This window comes from Trematomus bernacchii, unplaced genomic scaffold (genome assembly GCF_902827165.1).
Source record: "Trematomus bernacchii unplaced genomic scaffold, fTreBer1.1, whole genome shotgun sequence".
Taxonomy (NCBI): Eukaryota; Metazoa; Chordata; class Actinopteri; order Perciformes; family Nototheniidae; genus Trematomus; species Trematomus bernacchii.
In genome coordinates, this window is record NW_022987605.1 from 24,607 (window position 1) to 45,535 (window position 20,929).

Consider the following 20,929-nt stretch of genomic DNA (forward strand, 5'->3'; position numbering starts at 1 on the left):
TATGTTTTATAATTTACTTTATTCTCGTGTGGTTCTTAGCAGATTGTTATTTGCATTGGTTACACTTAATATCTGGGCTTTTAATTGTAGGCTCATCTCATCTTTTCATATGCAGAAAAAATCACATTAGTGAGTTTACCCAACTCCTATAATTGCTTGGAACCACTTGACACATATTTTTTAAGTTTTAGCAAAGTAACACATTCTTGAGTAGAGGAAAACTAAAAAAAGTACATTTCACTAACTCAAAAATTGCAAAAGTTGACTAAACTCTTAAAATTGCTTGGAATCGCTTGACACATATTTTTTAAGTTTTAGCAAAGTAACACATTCTTGAGTAGAGGAAAACTAAAAAAAAGTACATTTCACCAACTCAAAAATTGCAAAAGTTGACTAAACTCTTAAAATTGCTTGGAATCGCTTGACACATATTTTTTAAGTTTTACCAAAGCAACAGTTTTTACAGTGTATGTTCCAATGTTTGTTTTCTTTAATCCTTCAAATTCTTCAAGTTACTTTGAGTGATACTATATGTTGACAGTCTGTATCTATGGTTAATTTAATGCTTTGAAAAGGGGTGAAGAAGCAGAGCAATGCTGACAGAGCCACGCCTGAGCAACTGGATGCTGGATCCAAGCAGTTGATAAGTATGCTATTTATGGTGTGTGCATCGTACAGTAACTCAAATAATCTGTGGCACTGATGATTTGAAAGTGTTATAGGATCTATTTGTCATCCTCTTTTTTTCCATAATTCCTGCATGTCATTCCACTATTTTGTTTCCCCACATTTCCTGTCTCTCTCTCCCTACATTTAACAAAGGCATTAAATGCCCCAAAAGTCTTTAAATAATAGTAATTCACATTAGAATTTGCAGAAGTAAACTAACAGACTGTAAACACATGGTAATGATTGAGGGTTTTTTGATTTCACACAAAAAAAGACAGTCTTAACCTTTGTTTCATGTTTGTGCAGCCTTCTATGAAGGACAATCAGGACTGAGAGGGGACTCGAGGAATACTCTGGGACCACGACAACTCCTTAAACATCTCTGGACCTGGTTTCTGACTGTTGATCCATTTGTAAGGGACTCAGACACCACTCCAAGAGGCCCCTGTTTCACCTTTAGATGATCTGGACCTGTTCCTCGTATGTTCCAATGTTTGTTTTCTTTAATCCTTCAAATTGTTCAAGTTACTTTGAGTGATATAGTAAATCTTGAAGGTCTGTATCAATGGTTTATGTAATGTTTTCCATTTATATAAAAATGTTCAAGCTACAAACCTCAAATATTCCTATCAACAAGTGACTGATTTTGCCTAATTACCCAATTAAACAAAGCCTTTTTATCCCACATTATAATCTCATTCCACTTAAGTGCTTCAGCATTTTCAGACAACAAGCCATTGTGGATTGTATGTATTGCTCATTTGCATCATTGGTGTTACAGTGTTCTCTCCATGCACCACAGAACCAGAACCACATGGACCCAAGACCAGAGTCATCAGAGGCAGTGCAGCACAGGATTCTTTAAGGAGCCTTCAATGCTTCATCTAATTAAATGTAAGCAACCAATTTGCATCAGATACCGTGATACTATGCGTAGTATTAATGTTGTTTTATAACCTGGAAACTGCGTTCATGGTTTTTTATACCTTGTAGCATATTTTCCACTTCTCTCATAACTTCATGTCTGTGTGTGTTAAGGCAACCATATCAATATTGTTTTCCAACATTTTGTTGCTGTATTATGATATGTATGATCTTGTTTACAGCAACTTCTGATTGGAGAGAGTCCTCAACACCCAGAAGAGTTCATCTCTACACTGCGGCTGCAACAGCAGCAATCAGTCCTGATGCAGGCACATGTTCTTAACCCGAACCTTCACAAACACTTGCTGCTCAGCCGTCCTGGTAGGGGATTTCTCTAAGACTTGGCCTACCTAAAGGTTTCTCCCTTTTTCCCTAATAAGGTTTTTCTCTGAGTTTTTCCTGATATACTTAGAGGGTCGAAGGCTGAGTGGATATGAAATGTTTCTATATATGGACACTTAATGGGGCAGACATATAAATGGCGTTGTAGCGTCTTTTGAGCATTGATTTTGTATATCCACACATTTTCTGTTATTCTGGTTTGACTGCTATTATTTATTCTTTAATTAATATGAAAAGTTTTTATGTTGTTTTTATCTTCACTTCTTGTTGTTTGATTTATTATCAAATGCATATGCAGGGATGCAAACTTGTGACCTTTTGGGGAAATTCACCGTTTTGAGGTATGGGGGCGGGGGGTCTGGGACCCTAAGTAATCTGCGGCCGCGAGCTGTTATGTGCCATCATGACGCGTATGGCGTTATTTTAATTTATTTTATTTTATTTTATTTTATATATAATGAAGTGCGAGCTGTGTGCTGGAGTCTTCCTGTCTGTCGGCTCTGCTGCTCTGGGATTAGGGTCTAACTTCAGCAGCTACATTACCTACGGTGCGTTTGTTAACAGTAGCTGTGTGCTCACTGTGGCACAGACTGGACCGCTGGTGAACAGCTGTTAGAACAGTTCAGGTGTTCAGAGCAGAGCTCCCTGTCGGAGCGGCAGAGCGTGATGTGCACTGAAACCTTTTCCTGTCGCAATATTATTTAACCAATCCTTGAGCTAGCTAACTAGCATACATTGTCATTATCTGCTAATGTTAGCTTTAGCCTTCGGCCAGGCCCTCCCATTTGACATTCCTGCCCTCCCCAAATAAACACGTTTTCTTTTGTTTATAAAAATTCAACAAATATATTTATTTTTAATTACAAATAAACTGTGAACTTTAAGGCTACGGTGTATGTGATGTCAGATAGTAATATAAGAGTAATACATTAAAAACAGTTATGAAATACTATATGACAGTAAAACAAGAATAGAGTTTAAATGGAGTGATTTGTAAAATATCCATAAAGAAAAAGGAAAATCTGTTTACAGGTCTGTTTCATATGGGTGTTGAGAGGTATCCATAGATCTCTTAATGTTGCTCTCAAAGTGCACCAGATTGATGCTTTTAACTTCAATATTACACAAATAATCTTCCCGTGGGAGCATGCCCCCGGACGCCCCTACAGGAGGTTAGGTCCCCCCTAGAGGAGGTTAGGTTCACTCCCCAAAAATAGCACTTTACCCCTGCTTACAGCTATATGCCGTGAGCTGATTATCGAGCCTTCATTGTAAGAGGTGTGTGTGTGCGTGTGGGGAGTGTTGCAGTAGAACATTCCACTGTAGCGCCCGGTACCTTAATGGGAAACCCTACATGTTTGAGCAGCCTCTATGAAACGTCAAGCTACCCCACAGCACCCCCAAAAGAAAATCTCTGGCGCATATACTGGCCGCGGCACATGACGGTTTTGTGTGCCATGACAATCATATGCCCTCTCTGTAGATTTGTTCTGGAGCCGGGTCTGGGTATAAGTATAGATCTTGTACTAGACTATAAGTACTCAGATCTTGTACTACACTATAAGTACTCAGATCTTGTACTTGAGTATAAGTACTCAGATCTTGTATTTGAGTAAAAGTAGATGTACTCAGATCTTGTACTTGACTATAAGTATAAGTACTCAGATATTGTATTTGAGTAGAAGTACTCAGATATTCTACTTGAGTAAAAGTACAAGTACTCAGATCTTCTACTTGAGTAAAAGTAGAAGTACTCAGATCTGGTACTTGAGTAAAAGTACAAGTACTCAGATATTCTACTTGAGTAAAAGTACAAGTACTCAGATATTGTACTTGAGTAGAAGTACTCAGATATTCTACTTGAGTAAAAGTAGAAGTACTCAGATATTCTAATTGAGTAAAAGTAGAAGTACTCAGATCTTCTACTTGAGTAAAAGTAGAAGTACTCAGATCTGGTACTTGAGTAAAAGTACAAGTACACAGATCTTGTATTTCAGTAAAAGTAGAGTGTAGGAATACTCTGTTCCAGTAAAAGTCCTGTAATCAAAATGTTACTCAAGTGAAAGTAGAAAAGTATTCTCATCAAAATATAGTGAAAGTAGCGACAGTAAAAGTAGTCATTGTGCAGATTGGTCCATTTCAGAATAATATATATGATATGTTTTATAATGATTGATCATGAAAGTGTTCTCAAAGCTGGTAAAGGTGCAGCTAGTTTGAATGACTTTGTCTACTGCAGAGTAGCTTGTGAATTTATTCCAGGTGGAACTAAAGTCTGATTTAACACTTGGTTATATTTCACATCATTCATCCAGATCTGTGAAGTAACTAAAGGTATTAAATACATGGAGTGGAGTATATGTACACCATGTACCTCTGAACTGTAGAGGAGTAGAAGTACAAAGTAGCAAAACATTGAAATACTTAAGTAAAGTACAAGTAACTCAAAATTGTACCCAAGTATAGTACTTGACTTTATGAACTTAGTTACTTTACACCACTGGCTATAAAGATAGAAAGCCTTTGCACAGAGGCATGAAAATACATTTTCAAAATGCTCAACAGTCCTGCCAACATTATAAAGTCACTGTTACACAATTAAAATAAATGCTTTTATATATTTCTATTAGATGTGACTCTTTGACGTTTCTATTATTATTACCACTGCTGCTTTAGTTGTTCTGACGGCTAAAATCCTCTGTTATTCGTCGGGGGGCTCGGTCCTTGTCACCTTTTTCATACCTGATGAGTTTGCATCGCTGTATATGAATAGTTTCTGTATTTTAGATATTCTTTTCCTTCAGATTGTTATTTTCGTTAGTAATTTATATGAAACGTTTCTATATATTGTTTGTTTTAACTCATTCACTTGACTGAATTTTACAAAATGTATTACAAAATGTATATGTATAGTTTCTGTATATATATTTTTTTATCACTATATATTTGTTTTGTAATTTATTTGAAAAGTGTGATATAGTTTTTTTTTCCAGTGTTCTGTTTTGATTGTTATTATTTATTACTTCATTTTTCTCGATCTGGTTTAAGTTAGGTTTTTTTCCTAATCATTGATTTGAAACGTTTTATATATTTCTTTTTATCACTATATATTTGTTTGTAATTGATTTGAAAAGTGTGATATAGTTTTTTTTTCCAGTGTTCTGTTTTGATTGTTATTATTTATTACTTCATTTTTCTCGCTCTGGTTTAAGTTATGTTTTTTTTTAATCATTGATTTGAAACGTTTTATATAGATTTTTTTTTCAGTGTTCTGTTTTGATTGTTATTATTTATTACTTAATTTGTCTCGCTCTGGTTTAAGTTGTTTTTTTCGTAATCATTGATTTGAAACGTTTTATATAGATTTGTTTTACTTGTTTGGCAGATTTTTACTTATAACCCCATTCCACGGCCTTCACTGGTATTAATATTCCTTAATATCAGAAAGACAAGTCTATGTAGCAATATTTCCATTATTTATTTATTTTTCTTTATATTGTTGCCAAAAACTGCCCACCCAAAAAAATCTAATTGTAACATTAAACATTTCAAATTAAATGACAATTAAATAACACTTAAAATGTAAACTGCACAAACTTCTTAATATAAAACTTCCAAAAAAATATTAAACAATGTCAACTTTTAGGCTCTCCACTTTGCCATTATCAAGGTGGAGTTCAACCCACAGTGGCACGGTGACTGTTCGAAGTTCAAATGTTTGCCTTTTTTTTGCAGATTGTTATTTTCTTTAGTAATTGATGTGAAACGTTTCTATATATTGTTTGTTTTTAACTTATTCACTTCAGTGATTTGTTTCTATTTATTACAACATTTGTATCAATAGTTTCTGTATATAGTTGGTTTTTTTCTCACTTGTTCTTTCATACAAATTACTTTATTTTTGTTCACCTTTTCACTTTGTGGTTTTACAGAATATATTTGTTAGTAATTGATTTAAACAGTTTTATATAGTTTTTTTTAAAAGTTGTATTCATTTTTTTTCACTTGCTGTTTGTCAGATTGTATTCAAATAAAAAATAATGCTAAAAACTTAAACAGCGCAAATGTGTAAATATATAAAAAGAAATTCACCTCACATTTGATAACAAAAATAAAAAGATTTCACCTTTTCACTTGTGGTTTCCTGAATATAATTTGTTACTAATGGATTTGAACAGTTTTATATACAGGGTTCTCGCAGGGTCTTAAAAAGTCTTACATTTGATAATTAGAATTTAAAGCCTTAAAAAGGTCTTAAATATCATTTAGAAGGTCTTAAAAATGATGGGATTTGAAAGGTACTTCCGTGTTGCGATCACGTCTAAATGTGTTTTGGAGGAAATGTCCGGACTGCAAAGTAACCAGTCAAACTCCGGTATCTTCGAATGTACTTACAAACAAATATGGGGAAGTGTAAGTTCAACCGTATTTGGTTGGAAAACATCGAATTTAGTGCTTGGTTGAAATCAGTGGAGGGGAACGTGTTTGAAGCCCGCTGCACCTTTTGCAAAAAGAAAATAGCGTTTGTTTTGCTAATGTAGGGTTAGCCTCCTGGGTTTTAGGCGGCGGAAGTGACGTAATCTGCCTGTATTCTGCCAACATGTATTATTTTCGGTTGTGTATTTGTGTTTCCAAGTATAACATTTAAGTTATTACAATCGTAATATGTGGATTAATTTGATTATGGTATTTGAGTTTGTTTCAGATTAACTTTGGTAGGTTTTACAGAATATATTTGTTAGTAATTGATTTGAAACGTTTTATATAGTTTTTTTCATGTATTGTTTGACACTGTTATTTAATTGATATGAAAAGTTTCTATACTTTTCCCCCCCCTATTGTTCTGTTTTGATTGTTATTATTTATTACTTAATTTATATAAATGTTTTATATAGTTTTTTTCCCCCATGTTCTGGTTTTTGAAAATAAAATGTGCCAAATGTTACTAGTCCCATCTATTTATGAACCCTTTAAAGTAGCCATTCACACTATCTATTACTAGGTGTGACTGTGGCTCTGTGGGGCTGCATTGGTCTCCCAATCAGAAGGTTGCAGCATCGATTCCAGCAGTCATAATGTCAATTACCTTACTTCAATTGATTCGATAACTATTGCCTTGATTGAAGTTGAGGTGAGTAAATGACTCAATGTATTGTATTTATAATCCTTAATATCAGAAAGACAAGTCCATATAGCAATATTTCAATTTATTTGAACATTTAACATTTAACATTTAAATAATGACACTTACACTCCAACAAACATTACAACACCAAATTAGGCAAGGTCCTCGTCTACTTTCTCCACCTTCGACACCTTGCCATTCTCCATTTCAATTTTCACCCATGATGGCATGGCAACTACTGGGATTGTGGAGTTCTCCAACCAAATGGCTCGAGGTATGGTGATCCTGGTGCCGTTCCCCTGCAGCAGCTCCACGTCTCCACCTTCTAAGATGCGGAGTCCCTCCACCTTGATTGTGTTGGTCATGGAAAGAAGCTACAGAACATAAACATACAAGTTAGTCATTGTTGCATGGTGTTGCCAGATGTTTAGTAAAATACTAGCTGTATAGGGCGCATGAGTAAAATACATCGAGTACTTTACTCACCTCTATCTCTGTGAAGGCTGTGGAGTGGAAGGACAACCCGTAGTTCAGGGACTTTCTGCCACGCAGATGGCTCACCTGGATAAGCATGCCATCTGTAATGGGTACCAGATTGGCCTCCCTCCAGAGGCAAATCTGGATCTCCCCCTCATCCTGCAAAAACAGAACGGGCTACATAAGTAGTGCTTAGTCACAGGTACAATAGCCGCGTTCACACCAAGTACTTTCCTGTACTTAGTTCCGGCACTAAGAGCCCCGGCGCTTTTAACCCCAGGGCACTTAGTACAGATCGCGTTCACACCGGAGTACTTTTCCCTGAGGGAAGATTACGCAAATGAGCCGCTGACGTCACTTCTTCTTCTGCTTTGGCTTTACTGGCAGGCCACAAACCACTTCACGGCGAGTACAGTAGGTGGCGGTATGCACCTTAAAGTTGTTTGCAATCCGCTGCAAAACAAGAGAAGAAGAAGAAAAACTTCCCGCGTATACTGCGACGCCCACCCACTCGCTGTACATTAGGCGTCTGTTGTTTACCTTCCGACCTCAGACATGATGGAGATGGAGTCGACTGAAGTTGTGCTGTTTGTGCTCATGTTATACAGCTTTGTAACGGAGTTAATGCAGCCTGAGCAACTTGCGTACAATAACAAAACAAGCCGAGCACAAGTGGTGGTGGAGAACGCTTTTGGCAGACTGAAGGGCAGGTGGCGGTGCTTGATGAAAAGAAACAACTGCAAGATGGACAAGATCAAAATCCAGATGGCAGCATGTTGCATATTACATAACCTTTGTGAAAGTAATGAGTACAGGGACGAATGGACTGCCTTACCGGCGACCCAGCTTTATGAGGCATCTGAACAGCGTGTAAATTGTAAACATTTTGACAATAAAGCTGATCTTTTGTACAGTGCTTTTGTTTCTCTTTTATTTTCCAGTCAAGACAGGCAACATTACAATAGGGTACAGTGTGGCAATATAATAACAATAAACTGTGCCAGGTGTGTTGTATGCACAGTAAATAGGCTCAGCAGCAAACCCACCGTTATTATTTATCTTCCTGAGACCCACTGCATCCGTCTGCCATAAACATACATGTTAGTTTCGGCCCATAGTGGACTCCATTTTGTGTTGTGTAAAATGGGGGGGGGGAATTAAAGGTTTGCAAATCCCCATGTCCTCCGCAGAGGACAATCATAAAATCATTTAGTTTTAGGTCAAATAATATTTAAAATTATATAAATTATCATATTTGTGTATGTGCCCCTGCCATTCCTCCACAAGGTTGCAACATTGATGATAAATAAATGACAAATAAAGCTTTGCCAGTTTATAACCGATGAAACATGATGGTATCAGAATAATCACTTACATGTGATGTATAGGATGCTACGGTCACTAAAGATAAAGTGTCAGGAGAAATAAGCAAGCTACAGGATCTGTTTAACAGTAAATAGAAGTTCACATTTTTAATGTAAATAAAATAGAAGTTGTACATGTAAATTAACATTATCAATATAAAATAAAGTGTCAGTTGTATCAAGACTATATAATAACAGTAATAACAATAATATAAAATGAACTGGTGAGCATCTTGTCCTCCGTTTCCTGGGCCTTGGTGAACAGCACCATCTCCCCGTGCATCGACTCTTTCACCACGGCACGCCGGTCCTCCAACGCCTGGACGGTGTCAAAGAAATTTGCATCCCGTGTCCGCTTTCCTAAGAGGGGAAAATAAGCAAGATACAAGATCTGTTTAGTCGCCATGTAGTTTTACAACATACTAGGAATGTGTTTTTTGTATTTTCACAAATAGAATTAAGGTTTCACAAATCTGAAACTGTGTTATAAAGAATCTTTTGACTCTCTGGGATAATCCAGTCCAGATTTGATGAGTCTAGGTATAGTGGTTTTAGATCAGGACCTGGTCTAATGTGGCCAGGATGCGAAAAAGCACTGAAATCTCTCTTTTTTGTATTTTCACAAATAGAATTAAGGTTTCACAAATCTGAAACTGTGTTATAAAGAATGTTTAGCCTCTCTGGGATAATCCAGTCCAAATAAATCGGCTATGCAGCGATTTAGGAGGTTCAAACACGGAGGATTGTGCTTCATGTGTGCTTGAACTTTGTTTAATGTTGTTGAGGCAAGTTTTCGTACCGGAAGTCATGTGACCTCTAGCCCGGATGTTTACAATGTTTGTGAGAGAGTAAAAAGGCGCGAACATTTGTAAATGCCGGTCTAGGCGAATACGTTTTCACGCTGTTTCATAATTGTACCAAGAAGGAAATAAACATGATTGTGAACATCAGTTCGATGCGTAACGTTCTTTCAAGACAAAGTTACAGTGTGTGTACCTTTGCGTTTGGTTGCTGGTAAGGGGGACGAGCTAGCGCTGTGATCTAGAATGCAAAGCTCGCTTGTTTCCAATCCCGAGAGTTGTCCATCCTCGCCTGAAACAGACGATTAGTGCCATGAGTTAGTGAAGCAAATTACAGAAACACTACACAGTTATTCACAAGTCAAAACGTTTTCATAGCGGCCGAGAATATCTAGCTAGCTAGATGTAGCTAGCTCGGGGCCGGTGTTAGCCTATTCAGCCTAGCATGGCTAGCTTGATCTACTGAGCAAATAAAAGTACATCTGAGACCATTATTGTGCAGATTAAAACCCCAGTGCATGTAGTTGATTTTACGTTCGTCGTGGTCGTCATCGTTGGCCACTGAATCCGCCGTTTGTAGTCCTGCCTGAGTTTCTTTATTTTTAGCCGGTGTGCCGTGGTGCTGTGCACGATTCCCAGGTCGAGTGAAAGCTACTGAACTGGCTTCAGTAGCATTCCCTGGGTCGCGTCCTCGGCGTAGATCTCCAGAAGCGCCGACACCTCCTCATCATTTCTTGATGCTTGCCATAACTGCTTTCAAAAACAACTCCGTCGGTGCGCTGGGTTTTTGTAGCGAGGAAAAACAATGGCAGCTCTACAAAACATTTTCACAGTTGTACGGGGCGTGGTTTGCAATTCGCCCAGCCAATCAGCACTGGGCCACTTTTCACCCACAGGAAAGTACGATCTCTCAGCGGGCTCTAAAAATGGGGGTAAAAGTTCCCGAGATTAAGTACGATTTTTGGTGTGAACGCGACATAAGGGGTACTAACGGAACTAAACGCGAAAAGTACGGTGAAAAGTACTCCGGTGTGAACGCGGCTAATGTCATTTAGGCAGACACTTCCCAGAGCATTTCAATTGCACTTGAGTGATAAAATAAATGTTTTTTTTTACAGATTATAAATCAGTTGTTTCACTTTTCCCTACCTCTTTTAGTGTAATATTCCTCAGTGGGACTGGCAGACCTGACTCGGTCTGGTGTTTTACAATTGGCTCAATCTAAATGTTGCAGGTAAAGGGGGAAAACATATATATATATTATGCACATGTCTCTGGAATTGTAACTTATACAATGTTTCTTTGGTGTAATAACATGTATGTTTCTATGTAAACCTTAATACACTATATTCTAGTTGAGTGTGTAGGCCACAGTGCTTTGTGTGCAATTACAACTTGACCTTTTGTTTTTGTTTCACAGTTGTCTATGCAACATAGGATAATATTTTCAAACAACATATAATATTTGCAAATGACTTCATGGTAAGTTACATTATATCCATGTTTTGAAATTGTTGATGTATGATTGTTACTTGCTTAAAACATTGTAAATCCGAGTATAACGTACCTTGCTAATGAACCCTTTCACTGTGACCAATTGCTCAATGCCTGTTGTTAGGTCCAGGATTGGCACCAGGGTGGAGGGAGGTGTGAGGAGGGCTTTGCCTTCCTCCTCTAAATGACCTGGCACAATTAGCGGGGCACACATATATATGGCCGTGTTCTTTCTGCTAAGCATGGACTTAGTTTGCCCAAATTTGTTCATGCCATAATTCCGGACAATATATGTTTGCCCCTCGTTGATTTGATCGATCAAATCGTATGAACTTTTGTACAGTCTGGCCGTCTGTTACGGCAGCTGTTCTGTTTTTAAATACTTGTGTGGCCTTGACACCCTCTCCATTAAACTCCCACCTATTGACTTTGGTGGTGTCCTTCACCACCAGCACCTTCACCTTTACTTGTGGAAGCCTTTCGTATGGTTTCGTGGCCGTTCCAAAACTTTTGGACAGAGACATTCTGAAAAAAACACAACAAAATAATCAGCAACGTATTAATGATTTCATAAAATACCAGAGACACCGTACTATTATTTCATGACATTTAGGGTGAGATTTTAATTGTTCAATTAAAATAAACATATGGGACGTGCATTAAATGCATAGTAAAACTGTTTATCATCCTGATAATCAACTACTCTAGTATAATATTGTACGCCTACATTCAGGTACGATAGGGGGCGCAGTGCATATTTCACGTTGGTTTATAGCCTGCTATTAAACGTAACAAAGGAAGAAGTACTTCCGTATCCGGCATATCTACGCCCACGCGACTGTCACTACCCGATCTGCAGCCCTGCCCTATCTGCAGTGCGCATGTGCGAGATGGTCCGCCATATTGCACAACTCCGTACGGCAACCCAACTAGGACACTTGACACAGTGGCATTTGGCAAAGCACACAAAGAAAACTCAGAAAACCGAGAGAGATGAGTTATTGTTATTACAACGTGACTTCACTATTATTTAACAACTCTTTTTATTGGGTTCTTTTATTTGGGGTTAAGTACATTGTCAGAATAAGTGAGAAATGGATTTAACTTCTGTTAGACAGCTATCATACTGAATAAATATTTACTGTGAATGTATGCAAAAATGTATGGCATATAGTTGTCTAACAGAAGTTAAATCCATTTCTCCATTCTGACAATTCTGACCACTGTCCACAGACCAAACACTTAATAACAAAAACTGTCATTTCACAGGATTCGACCAATTTAACGCATCAATTCAGTAGTTGGAACACTCCAAAAATTACAATTACTACTGAGTTAAAACCTCTGAAACTGTTTCAAAACAACAGAACACATACAGTATAACCTCATCAGAAGCTAAGTAATTATGTGTCACCCACAACTTGGTTGCTTCTGCATTATGACAGCAGTGTAAATGGCTCCTAATATTCAATGTTGTCATTTGCACAAATTAGAACTCATCAGCCGTCTTACACATTTGAAACATGTGCAAATATTGAGTGGCAATAATTCACAACTAAGGACAAGGCATTAAAACACGTGAATCTGTGTATGTTTTTTATGCTTTCTATAGGTTGTGTCCAGCAAATGCAACCAAATCCTCTCTTGTTCTCCCTTTGGAGCTACACTGTGGATCTAGTTGAAGGCAGCAGGTAAGGTACTTACTGACTGATTTTATATAAAATGTTGTGCATACCCGATCTACACAATGGAGTGATGTGTTTTTCCTGTACTTGATATTAGACCACTGCTCTGTTGGAGAGATTTCCACAAGTGGTCTATTCACTGCCACCACAAACATTAGTTTTTTTATTTTGTTTTTTCCAGCCAAGCACTTCTCCAACCAAATGTGTCGATGTACTACGATCCTGGTCCTGTGTTCCTCTAGAAGCTCCACATATCCACATTCTAAAACGCGGAGTCCCTCCACCTTGATTTTTTTTTTGGTCATGGAAAGAAGCTACAGAACATAAACATACAAGAAAGGCCCAATCCCAAACCGCCCCCTACACCCTACCCCTACCCCTCCGTTTGCGCGTTCGCGCGGAGGGTCCGCCACATTAAGTGCTGTTCCAAACCAACGAGTGTGGAGAGGTGTGGAGGGGGAGTGGGCTATCAAGCCCTCAAACAGCGAGTCTGCATCGGTGCTGACTTGAGACCGGTCTCTACCTGACCGGAGTCACGCTGTGTGTGTCCGTCAGGAAACACGCTGTTTACAAGTAGTTCCAGCAAACATCCACTGATAAATTGCGATGTTAACAACCTCATGATAACCTCATATTTTTTTAACTTAGGATCATACCTGTGATTAGTCTAGAAAAAGGTAAATGTGTGCATTTTATTATAAAGTTGTGTATATTTACAGACTGTTGCAAAAACTAAGAAGCTTATAAACATCAGGTTTAAAACTAAAAGAGCTTTACAAAAAAGTAACACAATGAAAGATGTTTGGAGTTTTATTTGAGTTATTCATTTACATTTTTTGTCTAAGAGATGCTGATTTGAAACCGTTGTTACATACAGTTACGGCATTTCCTGTTTCTGCCGGAGAGAGGGGAGTTTGTCCCAAAGCTTGCCGCTGTATTTACTCCCTCCATCTGACAGGAGGGAGCCTCATTCAGCTGCGAGTGTGGCTACAGACGGAGTTCACTCCGCCACGGAGGGGTAGGGTCGAGGGAGTGGTTTGGGATTGGGCCTTAGTCATTGTTGCATGATGTTGCCAGATGTTTAGTAAAATACTAGCCGTATGAGACACCGTACTATTATTTCATTACATTTAGGGTGAGATTTTAATTGTTCAATTCAAATATACATATGTGACGTGCATTAAATGCATAGTAAAACTGTTTGTTTTATGCTTGCTTTTGTCTTGTTCTGGTTTGACTGCTATTATTTAATTAATATGAAAAGTTGCTATGTTTTTTTCTCTTCACTTGTTTGATTTATTTAATTGATATGAATAGTTTCTGTATTTTAGATTTTTTGTTCTTCTGATTGTTATTTTCTTTAGTAATTGATGTGAAATGTTTCTATATAAATGTGTTTAACTTATTCACTTGAGTGATTTTTTTTATATTTATTACAACATTTGTATCAATAGTTTCTGTATATAGTTGTTTTTTTTATCACATGTTCTTTCACACAAATTACTTTATTTTTGTTCACCTTTTCACTTTGTGGTTTTACAGAATATATTTGTTAGCAATTCATTTAAACAGTTTTATATAGTTTTAAAAAAAGTTGTATTCATTTTTTTTACTTGCCGTTTGTCAGATTGTATTCAAATAAAAAGTAACGCAAAAAACTTAAACAGCGCAAATGTGTAAATATATAACAAATGTTTCACCTCACATTTGATAACCAAAATATAAAAATGTCTCCTTTTCACTTGTGGTTTCCTGAATATAATTTGTTACTAATTGATTTGAACAGTTGTATATACAGGGTTCTCGCGGGTCTTAAAAAGTCTTACATTTGATAATTAGAATTTAAAGCCTTAAAAAGCTCTTAAATATGATTTAGAAGGTCTTAAAAATGATGGGATTTGAAAGGTACTTCTGTGTTTCGATGACGTCTAAATGTGTTTTTGGGAAAATGTCCGGGCTGCAAAGTAACCAGTACGGTCAGAGCCTTTCAGTTCCCCCCAACAATTTGTATTGAAATGAATCAACATGGAACCAGTAATCACTAACTTTGTTCTGTTTTGATTGTTATTATTTATTACTTAATTTATATAAATGTTTTATATAGTTTTTGTCCCCCATGTTCTGGTTTTTGAAAATAAAATTTGCCAAATGTTACTATTTCACCATGGAGCTTTTATTTTCATAATGCTGCCAGTGTTCTTTTTGCATTTTCAACTTTTCCTATGAATAACATTCTACATCCAAAGCCTTAAATCTTTAACATTATTTATACATTTGGAGTTTCATGCTACTTTTTAACATAATATTCATTCATATGGAAACCATTCAGTCATCCAAATATTCCTGATTATTCACTTCTTACACATTATATTTCAGCATAAAGCATTCCCACTAGCAATTTCTTCAGGAATTGCATTCTCTAGTTTAGTGGGAATGCTGATACAGTATTCCAACTATATGTTATGCTACGGACGAAAAGTTTATTATTATTATTCCATCCAATTATTTTGTCCGTCTTCTCCTCCCACATTCAACATCGCAGAAACTCCGTTCAAACATCAAAACGTTCAGCTCGGTCGGGAATCGACTGCTATTACTTTTATCATTCATAACTTTCATAATTCCAGAGATACATCCCATAATACATCACATTTTTAACCATTGAAGTCAATGGAGAAATTCTTCAGACTTCAACAAATCTTCATGCGACTTCAACTGCTAACTGTTCATTCATACTTTCACTCAGAAACCTCATTCCAACTTTAAAATGTTACACATCTTTCTGACATTATCCGTGTAACACAACTTTTAAATCTGATTCTTACTTTTAGAGATATTAAACATTGTTCAGACCTTGTTAAAGAGGTTTTCTTCAGATTTTAACATTAACTAGAGTGCGTGATGTCACAGCTAGAGGGTAAGAAATCTTGAAATTTCCCTTCATATTTATTTTTAAAACTGCCATAATTCCCAAACCCTACATTCCTGAGACATAATTTTTCCTGAGAAACGTAGGAAAACATCTCGTAGCTTGAAAAATGACAAATAATTAAACAAAATGCCTCTTGAGGGCATGAAGTGACAAAAACGTTCAACATGTCTCCATTAAAGCCCATTGTAATTTCAGGCAGATATTTCCTCACAGCAGCAGCCGCACACCTTTCTTAAACTGCCAAAAAGGCCACATTATTAACCCGAAAGTACACAAAAATTACACTTCAGATACTCAACTTCCTTGACATGCTTCACGTTTTGAAATTTCACAGATATCTGTTATCGTTCTTCCACAAAACGTTCACATGTAAGAGGTTCATCTCTCATTCAGAACAATGAAGCCTTTGATCTCTTCATAGCTCGTTAGCTCAACTATCAACACCTGTGTTATGGAATGCGATGATGTCATCACTCCAACTGACAGCAGTCAGTTCTAACTGTTCATTTCATACTCACACACACACACACTCTCTCTCTCTCTCTGTTCAAAAAGTGTTCAAAATTCACATGTGTGCTAACAGTCGAGCCGTGAAGACATCTACGAGACAGTTTTGAGATTTCTTCAAATGCCGTTGCCATGGCAACACAATGCTCGCCATGAAACACGATGCCGCTGTCACGGCACGTCCACACAGCAGCGTTAAAAAAAATCTTGGAACGCTTCTGCCCATTCACTTTGAGATTTTCAGGATTCAAAGTTGAGCAATGTTCAACTTTTGAAGCTGAGGTGGAAGCGTCAGCCAATCAAATCCCGTGTATGCAAATCTGACAGTTCAAGCGCTAGCCAATCAAACTGCGTGTATGCTGGGAGAGACATACCGCAGGTCATTTCCTCATATTCCAAAAAATGGAGGAGAAATTAGCGGTAGGGAATCACCCGGTGCTTTATGACCAGTCCCTATTTACCTACCGGGATATAAACCGGAGGAGCCAGGCATGGAGGGAGGTGGCAGAGACAGTGGTAGGTTTTCGCCTGTTTGGGGAGTTTATATCCAGTTTACTTCGGGCTTTTTTGCTTCGTATGTCAGGGGCGGGAGATTCATGTGATTGGTTGTTGGTCGCAAAAAATCCCCAAGCTTCAGATACGCCCACCTCCAAGATTTTTTTAACACTGCTGTGTGGACGGGCCGTTAGTCCAATGGACACGGTCCGATCGTCCCCCAATCTTCACCTGTATATCACCGGTCCATGCCTCAACAGCTCTACTCCAAATCTGAGATCTCACCATATGCCGTTTCCATGGAAACGCATCCCTCGCCATAAAAGACGATGTCGCTATAACTCCTATGAAAATGTTCAAAAAGTGCTCAAACTTCACATGTGTGCTAACAGTCCAGCCGTGAAGACATCTACGGGACAGTTTTGAGATTTTTCAAATGCCGTTGGCATGACGACAGATCAATCACCATCAAGTTAGTTCAAAGGTTTGCAGTTCAAATATTCTGCTGCTTTTCCAAGCCTTTTTACTCTCTTTTCTTCTCTCATCACACGTTCAAGCCCCCAGTGTTCATGTATCATTTCAATCTAAATTCTTCACTTTCTTCTTACACATTACATTTCAGCATAAAGCATTCCCACTAGCAATTTCTTCAGGAATTGCATTCTCTAGTTCACAATAGATATTCATCATAATATACTTTCATCCTCCATGTATCTGCTTGAAGAAAAACAGAGGCAACAGCTAGTGATTCAGAAAGATGCTAAGTATAAAGCTAAGTGGTAATCATGGATGTACCTCTCTGTTGATGTTGGGTTTGTTAGAGGGCCCAGCATTCCTGGTGTCAACGTTCTCGCTCTCAAATGGGACCATCAGGGTTGGAGTCTCTTGTCACAGGCGCCTGAAAATATATCACCATTAAGGACATTTTAAAATAGAGAATAAAACCATAGAATTTCATGCAATCACTACATATTATAAAATAAGACTAATGCATTTTCTAAAAGGAAACATCTAAATCTAAATGCATGTCAACAAACACCAGACTTCAGAGAGAAAGGCCCCCCACCCATTAAATACTGTACACTAATGGGGCGTTTCCACTACAGCGCGGAGCACGGTTTAAGAGGGCTGTGACGTCAGCGGCCCGTCTTAGGTTGCGTTTCCACTTGGCCTAGTACCGGCCGGCGGGTCCTAATTCACAGTTTTTCTGGCCTCATAAAATCGTGGGTCTAGGGCCAGAGACAACGAGGCTGAGTCGGGCTGAGTATGCTAAACTAGAGAGAGCATCGCTGGCAAGGGGGCTACAACTACAACAAGATGGACATATTTGACCGTGATTTAATTGTAATACACGTTTCAAAATGATGCCGAAGTAACAACATACTGATACCGGTTAGTAAAAACCATGAATTAATGCTTTGACAAGTCTGCAGACAGACGGCAGGCGAAAAACCTTTTAAAATGCGTGTTTTCTAAATGGAGATTGGCTAAGCTAACGCAGTATATGCTCCAACCGTCCACACTCACAACAACGGCCTATACAGACATAAATAAAGCAGCGACTGTATTCGCCATGACACAGGCAGTCTGTGGTTTGTACTTGTTTAACTTTTGTCTAGTTTCTGAACATATATGAGGAGCTGTGAGCTCTGAGTGCTAACAGCTAACGGCTGTGTTGTTTTTCTGGGGTTCTCATTGAAGATGACGTCACGGCTCCGCCTACACTGCGTTACTATAGATACTACCCCAGTTCCTAAACTGTAATGGAAATGCGCCATAAAGTGAGCCAGTCCTAACGAGGCCTAGCCATACCGAGCTAGGCCGAGCGAGGCCGTGTAGTGGAAACACGCCATTATGCTACCTTAACCTCGTCTTTCTCACACACTGAATACAACCAGCTTAGTGGGGACATTTCACACACCATGTTGTGGTCACTTTTGGGGACCAAGTGTCTCTAGTTTGTAATACACTTAACACACAGTTTCTACTCAGGATCAGATGTAAGGCGTGTTGTGGGGACGTCGTAGGTATCCCAGAAAAGTGTGATTTTTAATCAAAAGGAATGTCAGTTTAAAGCCCAAAGTTTGTCCTAAATATTATATTAACATTGGCCTTATAAAGGGAATTGAGAAAACCGCTCGGAAGTACTTATTCACAATAGATATTCATCATAATATACTTTCATCATCCATTTATCTGCTTGAAGAAAAACAGAGGCAACAGCTAGTGATTGCTAGTCTTCTTTGCAGTTCCTTATCATTTATAAGGTCCCCTCTGTACTCCAAAATAAAATCTCCTGTGGAAAACTGACCATGGGCAACTATACCACGTCCTGCTAGACAATATATGACATTTTCAATGAAAGGGGCCATTAGAATGATGAGTCTGTGGACTATATGTAATTCCAAAAGAAATGTGGAGATAAAAAGCGACTAACAGTTACACGATTTGATTATGTTACAATATAATGATGAACACCTTATGTAGCATCCTCTTACCTTTCACTGCATTGATGTATTTCACATCTAATCGGACATTCTGTTGGGCATCCTTAAGGGGACTGACCCTTGGTGGCATTTCCAACTGCAGAGAAAGGTTACAAAAATTAGATGGCTTTTTTAAATTCTTGTTCATCATTCCAAACTGTGCTAGCTGCAAAAGCATATCACACACCTAAGCACCATGCAAATACACGTTAACAGCTAGCCTATGCACAGACTCTATCACTACTTTACATCACAAACCATTACTTTAATTTTAGCATGATATTTGATCATTTGAATGAATCAAGCCTGAGCCCTGAAGAAAATAAATCTGCTTGAGTAAATAGCATGGGTGGTGGGGGAGGGGCACAGACATGTGCGTCAGTATTTTGCTAGCAGTCTGAAGGCGGTTATAAACCAAATTAATGAACTTTTATGTCTGAATCATTAATTGTATTACACTGGCAAAATATATTGTTACTTACAATAAATATATAGAGCCACTCCTTTGGAAAACGTGATGAAAACAAGCGTGGACTTGAAGCTAACTGTGACATGGTATGGTCCGCTTTAGGGGTGGAACGTACCATTTTAACGTTTACAACTTAAAGGTAGGGTAGATAAGTTTGAGAAACCGGCTCGAGATACACTTTTTGTTATATTCCATGGAATGCTCTTAACATCCCGATAGCAATTAATATCTTAAGTGCTTTGACAAAAAATCCATAAAAAAATGTCATCTGTGGAAGCCGTAATACTGTAAAAAGTACGACCAATCATTTTAGCCGGCCCGGCTAAAATAACTGGATGGCCTACCTGCCTGTCAGCCTTCCATCTGTGCACAAATTTATCTCGTGCCCTCATTGGTCATGTGCGCGTTCGTGTGTGTTGGAGGAGGGGCTCTATAAGGAAGTGGCAGATTTTCTCCGGTTGTGTATTTTCAAATTCTAGCGATCTCGAGCCGGTTTCTCAAATGTACCTACCCCACCTTTAATTTTAAATATAGTTTATAATTGATTAATAATGCCTGATATCATATGAAACTAGGATGGGGACTTAAAAATCGTAATTAAACGTCATACTTACTGAACACACTGCTCGCTCCACTCCTTTATGCAGTCTGTCCTCATTAGCTCTTCAATGTGTTGCACCTGCACTAGTGATGTGTCGGTCGCGAACGAGCCGGCTCAAAGAGCCGGCTCTTTTAAGTGAACGACGGGAGCCGGCTCGCGCCCGCGAACGAGCCGTTTTTTTTTTTTTTTTTTTTTTTTTAAGTAATACAAGACAGAATGATATGATGATCTCCGCGCTACAGCTGCTCCGTGCATGCATGCAGTGACATGTAATATCCAAGGATTAGAGACTGTTGGATGCTGCTGTTTTGAGCATTGCAATACATTTATTTTTATTATGTTTTTTTATGATTAGAGACGGTTGGATGCTGCTGTACTGAGCATTGCAATATATTTATTTTCACTATGTTATTTATTTATGATTATCCTTGGGCTCAGCAAAGATTTGATGTCAGCTGTTGCTGTCTTTTTTTCTATAGTTAATACTGAAATAGAGCCCTGCTGTTTTGTCAGGGCCCTTTCTTTAAATATAATTTTAAAATGTCGATACAGTAGCCCC

At 38.1% G+C, this 20,929-nt stretch overlaps 1 long non-coding RNA gene across 1 annotated transcript; it reads right to left on the bottom strand.

Moving 5' to 3' along the window:
* Window positions 1-17,669: 17,669 nt before the first annotated feature.
* LOC117482663 lies at window positions 17,670-20,444 on the bottom strand. Its single transcript, XR_004555911.1, has 3 exons — window positions 20,384-20,444; window positions 19,313-19,397; window positions 17,670-17,712 (listed from the first exon to the last, which is right to left on the bottom strand). It is a non-coding gene; the product is annotated as an uncharacterized LOC117482663 (long non-coding RNA).
* Between the last annotated feature and the right edge of the window lie 485 nt (window positions 20,445-20,929).